Genomic DNA, 12,500 nt, shown 5'->3' with positions numbered 1-12,500 from the left:
TAGCTGCTCTAGGGCCTCATCTGTCCTAGGCATGGGGTAAGCATCTGACTCTGTGTGATTATTTGATTTCCTGTAGTCCACACAGAACTTGGTGCTGCCATCCTTCTTTGACACAAGCACCACTGGGGAGGCCCAGGGACTGTTGGACTTTTGAATTGCCCCTAGTTCCAACATCTCCTGTACCTCTTTCCTTAGGGTCTGTTTGACTCTCTCAGGCACCCTATAAGGGACCTGCCTAATAGGCCTTTGGGGTCCTGAATCCACCTGGTACTGTAACAGGTGGGTACACCCTGGTTTCCCAGTGAACATGTCTCCAAATTCCTCCAACACTGCTCGGATTTCTCAAACCTGGGTAGGAGATAACTGCTGGGACATTGCTACCCCTTCCACTGAGGTGTCAGCCCGAGCATCACTGAGGAGATCAGGCCACAGATCTCCCTTAGACTCCTCCTGCAATCCACTGCAAATACTCAGCACAAGGGCCTCCCTATCATGGTAAGGTTTCATCAAGTTAACATGGTACAATTTGTGCCCCTGCCATCTGCCTAGCACTTCCACCATGTAGTTAACATCACTTACCTTTCTTACCACCTTGTAGGGTCCCTCCCAAGCTGCTTGCAGCTTGTTGTGTCTGACAGGAATTAGAACCACCTGCTGCCCCACAGCATATGCTCTAGCTCAAGCATTCCTGTCATACCACACCGTTTTCTGTTGTTGGGTTACTGCCAGGTTCTCCTGGGCCAAGCCCATGAGTTCCTTGAGCCTTGTCCTGAGGTTTAGGACATATGTCACAACAGACTCCTTGTGAGATGCGCACAGACATTCCCACTCATCTTGAATTAAATCTAGAGGTCCCCTCACCCTGTTCCCATACAGCAACTCAAAGGGTGAAAAATCTGTCGATCCCTGGGAAACCTCTCTGTAAGCAAAAAACACATGGGGCAAATATTTGTCCAACTCCCTCTTAAACTGATCTGCAAATGCCCGTAGCATGGACTTGATTGTAGAGTTTAACCTCTCAACAATACCATTAGTACGGGGATGGTAGGGGAGTGGTCTTCATGTGCTTCACCTCACAGGACTTCCACAGACAAGCCAGCAGGTCTGACATGAAATTGGCACCTCTGTCAGACAGTATTTCTTTTGGGAAACCCACCTTGCTGAAATTCTCTAACAAAGCATTTGCCACCTTCTCTGCCTCAATGGAGGACAAAGCCACTGCCTCTGGGTATTGTGTAGCATAATCCACTACCACTAAGATATACTTTTTCCCTGTAGAACTTGGGGTACTCAGAGGACCCACAATATCCATAGCTACCCTCTGAAATGGCTGCCCAATCACAGGCAAAGGCATCAAAGGAGCTCTCACCTTGTCTCCTGCCTTGCCTACCTTTTGGCACTGCTCACAGGTCCTGCAGTACCCTGTTACATCTCTGGAAATTCCAGGCCAATAAAAGTTTTGCATAATATGCCTCTTTGTATGTTTTATGCCCATATAACCTGCAAAGGGAATATCATGGGCTATGACTAGAACCCTAGATGGTAGGCTCTAGGCACTGCCAACTGCTGTACTGTCTCACCTTCTAGCCCTCCCTCAGGGGTCCACTCTCTGTATAGTAACCCCTTGTCCCAGTATACAGATTTCCCCTTCCTTTGAAAATCAGGTGCCTCCCTAGCTACCTGCCTCAGGCCTTGCAATGTAGGGTCTGAGAGCTGAGCCTGTCTAAATTCTCTCCTTGTAACCCTTCTCAGCTCGCCTTCCACTGGAAGTCTGGCATCCTCTGACAGTGGTGCCTCACTGTCAGCCTGGATACTACTCCTCACCTCTACCCTTGCAGTTACCCTGTCTAAGGGAACATCAGTACCCAAAAACAGCTGTGGCTCACCTTCAGTCTCATTGCTACAGAGTAACTCCTCCTTGAAGTAACCACCACAGCAGTACTGGTTGCAAGCATGCAGTCTGTCTGGGTCTCCCCCAGGCTACCAGACCCACATGCTTGTCTCCTAACCTCACTGCATGTAACTGCATAAGTACATAGTACTGCCTCATCCAAATCCTTCCCTCTCAAGACATCTACAGGATGGTAGTTCCGTACCCCTGTTTTCTTAAGACAACCTACTATGTGCATTTTGTCTTTCCCACTACTGGCTCCCTCACCTTTGGTTCCTCACCTTGCCTCTGTGGGCATCTGTATGCCACATGGCCCCACTGGTTGCATTCAAAACATTTAACCATAACTCCTGGACATGTACCTGGACTAGTGGCTTCCCCTGCTACTGGCAGATTATGTTGTGGCAGTCTGTGCTGCCCTCCATGGTTTCCTTTAGACCCATGAGCAGTACTGGGGGTCCCCTTCCTTTGAGGGCTGCCCTGCTTGCCAGGTATAGGTCTCCCTTCTTCCCCAACTCATCTGAAGTAGCACATTGTCTATCAGCTGATCCTTGTGTGCTCAGGCAAAGTGCTAAAGGCTTGTTCCCTCACCAAAAGGTGTGCCAGCCCTTCAAAAGTGGTGACCTGACACCCACTCACCCAGCTATGAAAATAAGTGCTCAGTTCAGCAATATATTCACACACACATTCATCTGCCTTGCATCTATGCTCACAAAACTTTTTCCTATACATTTCAGGTGTTAGCTTAAAACATTATAAAATACATTTTTTTACAGCAGTATAATCAAAGCAGACAGAGTCAGGCATTTGTGATATACAAGTTACAGCATTCCCATGGAGTAAGGGGGTCAGGAACCATACCCAGAGCCTTTGGTCAACACTATACTGTTTGCATACCCTCTTAAACATATGAATGAAACTATCAAAATTATCCCCCTCTTTAAATTGCGGAATAAATTTACTGACCTGTTGTGCTTCTGGGGTCCAGTTACTCCCTTCCCCATTACCTCCATGACTCTGGCAAAGAGTCAGCATTTCCCTCTCATGCTTCCTCTGATGCTCCTTTTCTTCAGGTTCTATCTCCAAATGCCTGGCCTCCAACTCAGGTCTCTTTAGCTCCAGCTAGACTTTTAAGTCCACTGCAGAAAGGTTGAGCTGTCCATTCTCCGAGCATCTTGTATCTCCACTGCCAGTCTGATTGCCCTTTGCAGAAAGGTTGAGCTGTCCATTCTCTAAGGATACTGTATCTCCACTGCCAGTCTGACTGTCCTCCTGGATGCTGTTTTCTGATGCAGCTGTAACCAAGGCTGCAATCAGATCTGCCTTAGTCAGGTTTCCATGCACCAGTCCCCTAGCCTGGCACATCTCCACCAGCTGGCTCCTTGTCAGCTTTCCAAACTCCTGTGCTTTCATGCTGCCTGCTCACCCTAACAAACTAAACTAACAAAAGAAATAAAACAATTGTGATCTGAACTCTGAGTATTCACTGCATAGCTGATTTAGAGTACAAAACACCTTCAGAGATCACTGTACATGAGCTAGAGGATTCACTTTACCCACACCACTGCAAACCACAAGTGATGATATCTTATACCAACCACTGCAACCACAATGTGATGGCCGTGCCCTGGCCCAGCAATCATGGAGCCTCAATTCTTACCACTAACACCAGGGAGGGTGTCTCATATAAGAGGAAAGGATAGCAAATACACACAGTAAAGTACAATTTCCCTTAAGTGCACACAGAGATCACAGTCAGTCTGGGGCTGGTTGCTCCCTTGCTCCCCAAGTCCCCAATAAGACTCCCCACTGGCACAGCTATATGGTCCATGTCTCAGCCTAGCTGGCAAGCTAACCTCCAGTACCCTCTCTGTCCCACCAGTGCTTTGTTTCCCTGCCCAGGTAGCTGACACACCACAAACACATTGAGATAAGTATTTATACAACTTCACAGATACTCCTGGGAAAGGCTGACCCAGATTCTCCAGTTGTGCCTCTTTACCCAGACTATATGGTAGTAATTACTGCCACCACCAGCTAATACTTATAAGCTATCCAAAGGCCCTTAAAAGGGTGTCCAATTATTATTGTGCAGTATTATTATCCAATTGGTAATATGACTAATCAGTCTAAGGCTTACTAGAGTGGACTTGTACAATAAAATCTATAAATATGCAATGTACTCTATAGCTTACTTATCTTAACACAAACCAGCCACAGGTAAAAGGTTTTAAAATATTTAATAATATATAATTAAAAACACAATACAATACTACTACACCACAGCGCCATTCAAGAGTTCAGAGATCACACAGAAACTTAAAACAATACAGTAGGAAAGTTCTGATATAACAGAAAAAAACACTTAGTCTAACTTTCTTTTAAGTTCCTAGCTATTACTGCAAGAAAATATACTTCTAAGATACTACTTACATAAAGAGAGCATAAGGTAGTGCTGAGAGTTGGATATCAAGATCAAAATTATTACAGTCTCTCTCTGAACAATAGTTTTTAAACTCACGAGCAAACATCTCTGCTGGGCCCTCCCAGATTACATCATTTTGACTCTTAGGTTTTCCCAGTATACACATTACATCATTTTGACACTTAGTCTGGAGTTCCCAGACCAAAAGGCTACATTATTTAGCAATCTGACACCTGCTCAGGAAACTACAATAAAAGACATTTCACATGTACACTCTAGTAATTATTCCTTAAGTTAAGACAACAGAAAGAATGTGTTCAGTTAGCCTCTTCGGCACCACTAGCTAGATCAAAAAGGTATACAAGACATAATTTTAACTTCAAAAGAACAGATGTGAAATGCTTGGCTTAGTTTTCCTTACAGCAGATGGCAATGTTTCTACAATCTTGAAGTTCAACATTTTACAGTGTATTCTTTCATTTAAGAAACAAGGCTGTATTTTACATTTATATTTACAAATGATAGACTCATGTATCAAATTCTATTTGACTAGGCTGGCAGCCTTTTCCCAACCTTTCACAATCTTCACACAAGTGTGCAGGTAGGCTTGGCCCCTGCATAAAAATAGGGTATTATGTATTTTTAAACAACAAAATCAAGACAACCTCATTTTGTAAGGTTAAGGTGCAGAGATTTAGATTTAAAAGATTGCTTTCAAAGTAGGTTGAATAATTGATTGAGAGCAAAGGGATGTCCAAATGTTTCTTACAATAATTGCAAACACTTAAATAGTTTGGTAAAAAATAATTTCATGCAATACAGTTCAACAGAGTCAAATGGTCTCTTTTATTGCAAAAGAAAACACATGCATAGCAATTAAGGTCTTGTCAGCCAGAAAAGAAGAAACATCATTCTTTTGTATTATTATTGCTTTTAGGCAAACTATATTACAGTTATTAAACTATAGACATGTATCAGTGGAAACTAAACACCAATGTATTATTTTTATTGCTAAGAATCATAAAACCCAGTATCTGTACCTTTCCATATTAGGTACAGATTCCGATCTTCCACATTGGAATTTCTGTGCTGCCATTATTCATGTCGACACAAAATAATTCATCAGTAGTAGACTTAAAATCATCAGACTCCATCTTGTTTCAAGATGGAATACAAGAAAATATCTTATAGACAGAACATTTCTCCGATTTTTTACACTTCTTCCTTCACAAACCCCAGTTGATGCTGTGAAGCATCACTCAAGTCATATATTTTCTATTATGCTGGTCAGTGGCAATGTATTACTCTATTTTTAATAAGCACATTTTGTAATTTATTACTTTTTCTTTCGATTCAAGAAGCTTCATAATTAGCATTTTGCACTTAAATAAAATTATATCTGCTGTAATTATAATGATATCCATTAGCATAAAAACATGCAGAATACTTCCTTCTCATCCAGACAAGTCAGCTACATTTTGTATAATTTTTAGGCAACTATGAATGGCATTTTAAGTTGTTGGGGATAGATGATCAGCACTCCATGTTGATGAGTGTGCATGATAAATTAATCTCCAACTTTACTTCTCTCTTCCCTTCAACCTTTCCTGAGCAAATATCATCAAATATAACTCCCCTATTATCGCTAGGGAACAGGTCCTTAATGCTTTCTCTAAGACCAAGAACACTGCATCAGTGGCCTGGACAATATCCCTGGATGCCTTCTAAATAGCATGAAACATGTCCTGTCAGTGCGTCTGGAATTGCTATTTAACTGTTGCCTCCAAACAGGCTTCATGCCTCATGAATGGAGAAAGGCAACAGTGATCCTTTTGCACAAAGATGAGCCATCTACAAGTCTCACTAATCTTATACGTAAAGTCATGGAAAGAATCATCGTGGAGATGATCAATAGGGATAAAGTAAACCTCCAGACACAGGACCCAACCCAGTTTGGATTCAACAAGGGCAGATCATGCCTACCCAACCTGGTAGACTTTTTTGAGAAGATCACCAAAGCAATGGATGAGGGCAAAACTGTTCACACTGCCTACCTTGACCTGGCTAAGGCACCATACCCCACTCGAGCATTGTTGACAAACTCAAGAGGTTAGGTACAAACCTGTATGTCACCCGGTGGATAGCCAACTGGCTCACAGACAGGACTCAGAAAGTTAGAATTGGGGAGTCCACCTCTACAAAGAGGCCAGTCACAAGTGAAGTCTGTCAGGAATCAGTCATTGGACTGCTCATTTTTGGTATTTACTTCTCAGAAGTCAAGGCCAATGTCAGTGGTCTTTGGCTGACTAAATTTGGAGATGCTTGCAAATTAGGAGCTGTCATTGAATCTCACACTGACACAAATGTTCTACAGGGGAGGCTGACACAGACAAGTAACTGGTATCACAGCCATGGACTAAAACTAAATGCCAAGAAATGGATAATAGTATCCTTTGGGAAGTCATCCATCCAAGGTAACTATATTATTGACAACACACCTCTTAGAGATGATCCAGTAGTCAGGGACTTAGGGACACATATAGATAGTAATCTAGCCTTTGATGTGTCTACAGTGGTGAGGAAATCATTTTATGTTGCACAACTTATAAACAAAGGTATGGCATCAAAGTCCAAGGAAGTCATTTTTCCATTGTATTCAGCATTCATCAGACCTGTCATCGAGTACAATGCCCTCTTTGGTATGTACCTAACCAGGCATATTCAACAACTGGAATGTCCACAGATGTTCTTCACTGAAAGAATACAGGGGGTAAGTAATATGTACTATGCAGACCACCTCAAGGCCCTATCCCTGTATTCTGTCTTCTACAGGCATTTGAGGGGAGATCTTTGCCTAGCATACAGGACATTGCTATACCTCACTCTGATGGACCTCCTGCATAGCCACAAAACAAACAGCACAAGAATTACCCATTCTAAAAATGTAAGCCTTGCCTGTGATATAAATAGGACCTGCTGGAGAGATAGGTATGCATCCCAGAGATTACCCCATCTATGGAACAGGCTCCCCATCCATGTGAAGCAGAGTTCCTCCCTAAACCAGTTCAAGTGCAACTTGGACAATTGGTTCATCTCTCAGGCCCATGCTTACACTTATCAAGGGTAGCAGAACTTTTCGCAGATTAGGGATGCATAGCTAGGCTTAAAATGGCCCTTGTGGTCGTTAGCCTAGTAAACATCTATGAAACTTTAAACCTATTTACTATCCTTAGTAGCAAGGGTTAAATCAAGTGCCATTTTATTCTGCAATGCCACATTGTCCATGGCAGTCATTACAACAGAAATGTGATGTATTAATTCAGAAGTAGCATTTCTTAGTATTTCTAATAGTTCAGACAGTTTTCTCACTTCTCAGATTGGCTTTACTGCCCCATAAGTAAGCAGGATTCCTGCTCCAGAAATAACAACATTAACCAAGTCCATATGTGCTAATACTTTAAATACAGTCTTTTCTATGTGTGGTGGTAAACCCAAGAATTTTTTTGACTGGATTTTTAATGTCCTTTGCCTAACTCTTTCAGGGAGCATTATGAAACTTTCCACTAGGCAAAGTCTCTGTATGTCAAACAGTTTGATTTATATTGACTTGTCTAGCAACATTATGACCAACCAGGGATAAATCTGATCACCACAAATATAATAAAATTCATGTAATGCTGCCATACTAACCCTCCAGCCCTACCATACATCTTCTTTTGGGTGAAATTGTAGTTATTCCATCCGACATACCATGTCCAGTTCTTACTGTAACAACTATGTCCCTTTGCAGTCATTGATAATTGAGGTGGAACCTGTCTAAAGAGGGTAGGATCATGCAAACAGTTATGCTTGGATTTTTTTCATATTTTATTAGAAGAATTTTAGGAAATAAAACAAAGTCCAAGAGGGAAACAGTGAACAATTTAAGCACAAATAAAGTAAACAATCGCCAGGTAAAAGCGTAACTGATGGCAAAGTTCTTTGAATCAATTTATTGAGTGCTTTCACCCTTAATGCGGCTAAGAAGTTAAATTAATTCAAAGAACTATGCCTCCAGTTACACTTTTGTGATTTTTTTAAAATTGTTTGGATTTTAGAAAATGCTGCTCCAGCTTCTGCATCAATTGCAAGTATTGGAATTACTGGAATATCCCTGTAATGAGCATTCAGTATATGTGCACACCCCCAACAGTTACTAACATTCATGCTCTTTGCATAAGTATATAATGCAGCAAAGAAAGTGTTAAATGTATGATGCCAGTCTAGTGCTCTTTGCTCAATTTTAACCAAATGTCTAGCTTTGATTTTTTGTTGCACCTTCATCTCTGCTAATAAATTGCCCAGTACTTTTATTTCAAATGGCTCCAGATAAGAGAGGGAAGTGCATCAAAATTATTATAAATATTACGATAAACAACCCAATGATAAGTCCATGCAAATGTCAAGCAGAATGGGGCTGGAGAGGGTTTTAGAGAATCTGAAAATGCAGATGATACATCTTCTTTTTAGTCGATATATTATTGATTTTCAAACAAACATCATCCTGAAATGTCAGCTGTGTGCAGTTCCACAAGCAAAGCTTTATCATCTCTATCATTGCATGCATCTTGAGCCAACTTTCAGTCATTGTCGTTTGTGGAAGATGTTACTAAGCCTTTAATTCTCATTTCCAATTGTGATGTTGATGAAAAACTTGTTGACATTGCAGAATAATTGCTAAGTCTTATTTCCTACCATTGATGACTTTGCTGAATTGCTTAACACTACTTCTGGATACAACCACAATGGCCTTGTTCAGTCACTAGGCCTCACTTCTCGATACGTTAGTTTCCCTGTTTTTACTTTTGGTATGGGGTATGAATAGCTCATCATCAGTCAAAGGAATGACATAGATATCTTGTCACTGCAGGGAGGGCAGTTTTTACATGTGGCACATAAATGTATGTGGGTGATCCTTTGCATCTGATGGCCGTAGAGGTTGCAAGAAACACCAGAAGGAGTCCTTTCCTCTTTTCTTGAATAAAGAAAGTGCTTTCTGGATAAAGTCTATATGAAAACATTGTTCCTTGACAGAATGTCATGCTGAGTGTTTGAATTCAGATGTTGCTAGGATCTAGCAATTTCAAGGTATAGATGTACAGAGTAAATAGAAGACACTTTTAATGAAGAAAAACAGATTCATCAACATTTTATAACTCCAGATTTTTGGGCAGTGGAGTGGTGGGCATTTTCATAAGTATTTCCATGCAAATATTATGTGGTGAATGCTTTTCAGTGCTACTGACTCTACTATGTGCACTAAATAATACTAGAGGCAATGCTTTTGAACATTTGTGACCATTTTTTACACAGCTTAGTACGTCTAACCTTAATGGTTTGATAGCAGTTTTTAAGGCTTGGAGTTTGTGTGTACCATGATATAGCATGTGGATGTTTAAGACTGTACATACTTGATTTATAATCTGACTTGATAAAAGCATCCCTTTATCCAATTAAATTTGCAAGGCACTTGAAAACTGGAAGCTAATTTGAGTAACATTTTTTTGGTGACAGTAATCATATCATTTTTAGTAAAAGAGTGAGGCTTAACCCACTCAGAAAATATATCAACAATCATCAAAATATGCTTAATTGTTGTGACTAGGGAAGTTCAGTATGAGCGCACTGTACACAGCAGAAAGGTCCGCAATGGCGTTTTTAAAGACTGTATAGGGACAAGAACACTTTTTGACACAGTATATTTTTAGACATGTAATACTTTGATTAATGAATTACTCAATTACTTTTAAAAAGCAAGGCGCATACCAATTAGTCAAAATTTGTCTTAATACAATTTTTTTTTGAAATGAAAGGGGAAATGATAATTTTAGCAAATGTTTTACTAGCTTTGCATAATTAGAAATTAATTGTTGGAAGTAATCTGTAAGTCCCCAAAAGCCCCAAAACTGTTTTAATGTATTAGGGTATGGTGCAGTTTGAATAGCTGTATTGCATGAAGGTAAAACTTGCCGACAGCCTTCTGAATAAGATATCCTAAACGCTGGACTTGTGGTCTCCACAACAGCTGTTTTGCGTTATTAACCTTAAATACTAATTCTGCAAGTTTTAGCAAGAGAAAAATAACATCTTGTCTACAGCTGGTGTACGAATCAGAAGCTAGAAGCAGATCATCTACTGAATTTTATCTCGTTTTTTTTTTTTTTTGCTAAAGAAAAGAGTGGGCAGTTTTACAATCTTTGATGTAATCTGTCCATGTGTATCGTTGTCCTGTGTATGTAAAGGCAAACAACTACTGACTATCTGAGTGTATAGGAATATAGAAGAAAGCAGAGGAAACATCTATCACTGAAAAGGCAGTTGTTGTTGCTGGAATAGACCTTAGTATCCGAATGGGGTTAGGCACTACAGGAAAAGCTGTCACTACCATAGCTTTAACTGCTCTAAGTCTTGTACAAATTTATGGGTGTTCTTACCTGATTTTTTGACCAGCAAAATAAATGTGCTACACGGGCTTGTAGTCAGGACAACTACTTTTTGCTGAAGTAATGCAGAAATTACAGGTTCAATTATTTTTTTATTTCCTGTGTCAAGGGACATACATTGGTAGGTGCTCACATGATTCTACAATAGCCTTTTGAGTCTTACATCATTGTCATGGATAATCCACAACTACGGAGGAACAGTTTCCAGTCTCCCCACATCAGCTACATTATAGATGTGTTCTAATCTAAGTGCCAGAAAGATTGTTAATGGTACAAAAAACATGCCACACAGTTTGGCAGAGTAACATGATTTACATTGCTGTACAAAAACGCACAAATATGGGAGACTAAGCAATCAAGAATGTGTGTCTCAACACAAAAAATGATCAATTATAATTAAACACCTTTGTATTCTTTTGCTTGCTAAAAATCAACACCCCCCCCCATATGTACCTCCCCATATTAGGTAAAATTTCCCTGTTGAAAGTTTCTGTGTTGGCACTGTCCACGTTGTCCAAAAATAGATCATCAGAAATAGGCTTAAAATGATCAGACTCTATCTTGTTCTAAGATAAAATAAAAACAAAAAATATTAGATAAATTCAAAAAAAATGTCCTATTTTTTACACTTTTCTCTAAACAAAGTGTTTTAGTTAAAGAAAGAGGAAGAGAAATAAAAGTACCGGGATTTTTATTTGTAATTTTAAATTTGTGGTGTACCTAGCAATCTGTGATTCATACATAACATTCTGTGAAGGTAAGACAACAAGGGAAGTTACATTTTAGAATTTAAACATACAGTACAAATTAGTAACGGCATGAATGATTAATACAGACACTCAGCATGTCAGGCAACATAACAATTTTAATTCTGTTATAGATTATGTTAATAATTTTGGTAGAAGATTAGATGCTGAAGACCAGTTAGATTGGTTAGAATACATTTGGTAGGTTAGACTGGAAGCAAGTTAAGTTTCTGGCAGTGAGAATTTTAAAAAGAAATTAAAACACTGAATTTTACTACTTAGGAGACATCATGTGACAGTTTTTATGAGCTTTAAATTTGGTATTTTTCTGATGTTTAACTTCAGCCTGTTAAGTCTCATTGCAAGAAACAAAGTGCTTATGAAATTAAAAGTTTTTTCTTATTACATAGTTGATTTTGTATTTTGTTTTATTGCAACTGTGCTACATTGGAGGTAATTTTTTTGTTTGTTTAATGTATCTTCCCATTGTTTTGTAGGTTAATCATTTTAGATTCACTCAATCATGTGAGTGCTTGCTGCTTTATTAGATACTCCTGTATTCTCTTCTCTCTCTCTCTCTGTATATATATATATATATATATATATATATATATATATATATATATATATATATATATATATATATATATATATATATATATACATGTAAACTAATGAATAGGAATATTAATTAAATATCCCAAAAGGATAGTTTCAAAACACTTGCTTGTGATATCAGTTCAGATGATGCGTACAGAATGCTAACATTCTTATCAGTGTTCTAATATAACAGGAGGTTTATATGGCATATGAGCTCCCGTGAAACTGATCTGTGAATGAAAGGAATACCATAAATTAAAATTCCAGACCATTTAAAAACAACTATGACAGTAAATAGTACATTATGATGTATGACCATATTTGCAGTGTGGTAAATGAAGTGCCATATCTGAATA

The 12,500-nt window shown here is 39.3% G+C and overlaps 1 protein-coding gene across 1 annotated transcript in view; it reads left to right on the top strand.

Annotated features, from left to right (window-relative positions):
• Positions 1-12,500, top strand: part of LOC122803823 (neurexin-3-like) — a 2,450,564-nt gene that overhangs the window by 1,514,173 nt on the left and 923,891 nt on the right. The window lies entirely within an intron of this gene.

This window comes from Protopterus annectens, chromosome 6.part0, assembly GCF_019279795.1.
Source record: "Protopterus annectens isolate FY-2018-M chromosome 6.part0, PAN1.0, whole genome shotgun sequence".
In the NCBI taxonomy this organism is placed as follows: domain Eukaryota; kingdom Metazoa; phylum Chordata; order Ceratodontiformes; family Protopteridae; genus Protopterus; species Protopterus annectens.
The sequence above is the reverse complement of the archived record's forward strand: the minus strand, read 5'-3'. Positions and strand labels throughout refer to the sequence as shown.